Source organism: Berghia stephanieae, chromosome 1 (assembly GCF_034508935.2).
Source record: "Berghia stephanieae isolate SIO BIC M18660-M18661 chromosome 1, UCSD_Bste_1.3, whole genome shotgun sequence".
NCBI classification, from domain to species: domain Eukaryota; kingdom Metazoa; phylum Mollusca; class Gastropoda; order Nudibranchia; family Aeolidiidae; genus Berghia; species Berghia stephanieae.
Genome location: NC_088360.1, coordinates 61,038,292 through 61,041,807, shown reverse-complemented (window position 1 = coordinate 61,041,807; position 3,516 = coordinate 61,038,292). Strand labels below are relative to the sequence as shown.

The window sequence follows — 3,516 nt, the reverse complement described above, 5'->3', positions numbered from 1 at the left end:
TAAGACAGTATCTGTCTTTGTCTAATAAATTGAAGCTTACAATTGAATACGTATCGTTATTTCACTATTTCTATAAGCACATGAAAGCTTTCCTTGTATTTTGAGGTGCTTCATTGTAAAAATCACCTGCAAAGAATCTCAGTTCTTAAAATACAAAGGGGCATAACTCTTGCTTAGTTTACCCTAGATACGGTCTGCCGCCTGGAATGATGACACCGGATGTTGCTTATTGTTGTATGCCAGATTCTTATCGTTGTATGCCAGACTGGCATTTTCTTTTTTATGTGTTTTATTATTATGTGCGAATTTAATGTATAATGTTTTTATACGTTTTGAACCCGTTTTTGAACAAATAAACGTATATTTGAAAATGGGTAATAAAAACAGTAAAACATTTTTTTGACGTGTTCAATCATTTGGATTTCACGTGGGGTTCTTTGCCGTTTTTTTTTTGTCTGGTGTGTTTGTGTTTTTCACGCCGCGGCATTTCGATTCTCATCGTTGTATGCCAGATTGGCATTTTCTTTTTTCGTGACCAGCATTTTCTACAAAATTATGTGTTTTATTATTATTATGTATGTACATGAATATAATATGTATTATATGCGAATTTAATGTCTAATGTTTTTATACGTTTTTGAACCCGTTTTTGAACAAATAAACGTATATTTGAAAATGGGTAATAAAAACAGTAAAACATTTTTGACGTGTTCAATCATTTGGATTTCACGTGGGGTTTTTTGCCGTTTTATTTTTTTTTTTTTTGTCTGGTGTGTTTGTGTTTTTCGCGCCGCGGCATTTCGATTCTCGTAATGGCGTTACAATTATTATATGCTCATGCGAGGACAGAAGAAGACGCTATTCTCTTTCTCCAGACTAACGGGTTATTAACAAGAAATCCACCAAATTGTGCGACTTGCAACCGAGTCACCACTCTTATAAAGAAAAGTGCCACAAGTGACAACAGGTACTGGCGTTGCCCTACCCACAAGAGTGTCAAAGTTCCCTTAAGGAGAGGATCGTTCTTTGAACATCAGTGTCTTCCCCTGAGGAAAATTGTTGAGCTGCTCCTTTTGTGGGCTTTCAAGGAGCCGATTCTAAACAGTACAGGGCTCACTGGAGTGAGTGAAAATTCTGTTTTACAGTGGTATGGTTTTTTTCGAGACATTTGTTCGTGGTGGCTTTTGAACAACCCGTACCAAATAGGTGGTCCAGGCCTCACAGTCGAGATCGACGAAAGTCTAGTGGCCAAAAGAAAAAACAACGTGGGCCGAGTTGCTGAGCAACGGTGGGTGTTTGGTGGTGTGTGTAGGAGACGGGACAGGGATTTTTAGTGGTCGTGGATAACGACAGATCAGCGGCTAGACTGTTGCCACTTATTCAGGAGCACATCGCCCCTGGTTCCACTATACACAGTGACGGCTGGGCTGCATACAACGGGATAGCCAACCTCCCAGTCCAACCTCCATATCAACACCTGGTGGTGAACCACACAGCTAACTTTGTTGACCCCCAGACAGGCGCATGCACCAACACTATTGAGTGCTATTGGAAGAACTGCAAACGCAGGTTCAAATCTATGCTGGGTGTCCACAGTAGTCAACTGGAATCTCATTTGGATGAATTTATGTGGAGGGAGCTATACGGGAAGACTCACCAAGAAGCCCTTCGACATATTATTCTCCATCTTTCGCAGTGGTATCCAGTATAGGGTGAGTTATAAATACTGTTTACTACTAGTATATGAAAAAAAAAAAAACCAACAAAACAAAACAAAATCCAGTCCAGATCTAATTATCTACTATGAATCTAGAAATAGATATATTTAGATCTCGAAGCGATCTAAATTTTATATTTTAAAAGATATTAGATCTAAAAAAAAAATAATTAAAAAAATAAAAATTTTGGCCAAAAAATAATTTGGATCTAGATTTTATATTTTAAAAGATATTAGATCTAAAAAAAAATTGATTAAAAAAATAAAAATTTTGGCCAAAAAATAATTTGGCCAGAAATTATTTGGGGGTCCCGAGTTTGCGTAAAAAAATAAAAAAGATTTGGCCAGCAATTTTTTGGGTCCCGAATTTGCGTAAAAAATATAAAAAATTTGGCCAGAAATTATTGGGGAAATTTTTGGGTCCCCGAGTTTGCGGTAGTACCGCATAACTCAGTTAATTATTTTGACCTCCAATCTTGACTCATATTACACTACACAGCTGACAAAGTTTAAAATATTTGGCTTATGAGGCTGTTAAAAGCTATTGAATTCAATGCTTTCAAATTCAATTTACTTTTGAAAAAACCGTTAACAGTCTAATTAATGTGGATTATACTCATTCAGATGAATTCAGTTCAGATTGGTATGAATGTCGATTTTTATGTCTAGTCTAGTGCAATATTTTTTTTATTATATATATAAAAAAATTCAATACACCATGAAAAAGAGCGCTATGTAAACACACGAAAAGGCTTTATGTGCCGGCGTTATAGTTATGTGACACAGAAGGGTATGGACCATGGATAATGGAATTGTGTATGGGCGTGTACAGATAATTTGGGGTGACCAATTTGGTTCGATATTATGGACCCTGAAATTGAAATCCATCCATTTTATTTTATTTGGATTCGGAATGAATTTACTACAACGAATAAAGCTTTAACTGTAAGCGAAGACGTCTATTATCTGTAGTGTAAGAAATTAGACTTTGACTTTGAATTCTATATCTAGAGCCTAGGCCTAGGTATCTCGACAGTATTTAACATCTACAACACAACGCAAACGAATAATATTACCATATATTTAAAGGAAAGTCCTCAAAAATATTATAGACAACGCTACTATATGATCATTAGCCAGCTAATTATAATATTACATTGATATGTGCCATTAAGTTTCGAATAGTTTCATATCTTTGATCACTTGGTGCCTTGTGGTTTCTTTTATCGTCTAATTTTTTTTCTTCAGTAGGAGTTTACAGTCTACAGCTGTTAAAAAGTTGTCGTACTCGTACTATATAAATCTTTATCATTTATCCAATCATTGTCAAATTAATTGTTAAGCAATAATTATTAAAATATCATGTCCTTACCCTACAACTCTTTCCCGGTGAACTGAGCCAAGAGAAAGAAAGAGAGAGAGAGAGAGAGAGAGAGAGAGAGAGAGAGAGAGAGAGAGAGAGAGAGAGAGAGAGAGAGGGGGGGGGGGGGGGAGGGAGAGAGAGAAATATAATTCCTACCTCGTGATGAAGTCTCCGTTACGAATCCAATCCTTTGAAGAATACACGATCCAATCCGGTCTCTTGATTCCGTCCTGTTGTGAATTTTTGAAAAACGTAATTCTTGTAAATATTTTGAATTTATATATAAATAGATTATTGAAGAAATTATGTTTTGAAAGAAATGCAGTCTCACCACCTAATATAATTAACAATAACTTAGATGGTTTTTTTTGGGTTTTTTTTTTTACCTCAACAGTTAATCTCTCGAATATGAATTATCTCCATGAATCTGTTCACT

The 3,516-nt window shown here is 35.7% G+C and overlaps 1 long non-coding RNA gene across 2 annotated transcripts in view; it reads right to left on the bottom strand.

The window, feature by feature from the left end:
- LOC144978760 (uncharacterized) overlaps positions 1-2,934 on the bottom strand; it is an 11,252-nt gene extending 8,318 nt beyond the window's left edge. Inside the window, exon 1 of one of the 2 annotated variants that reach the window (XR_013646587.1) lies at positions 2,874-2,934. This is a non-coding gene — a long non-coding RNA (uncharacterized LOC144978760). Of the gene's footprint in view, positions 1-2,793 lie in introns of both variants that reach the window. The other variant, XR_013646588.1, reaches the window with a different exon arrangement.
- Positions 2,935-3,516: the final 582 nt, after the last annotated feature.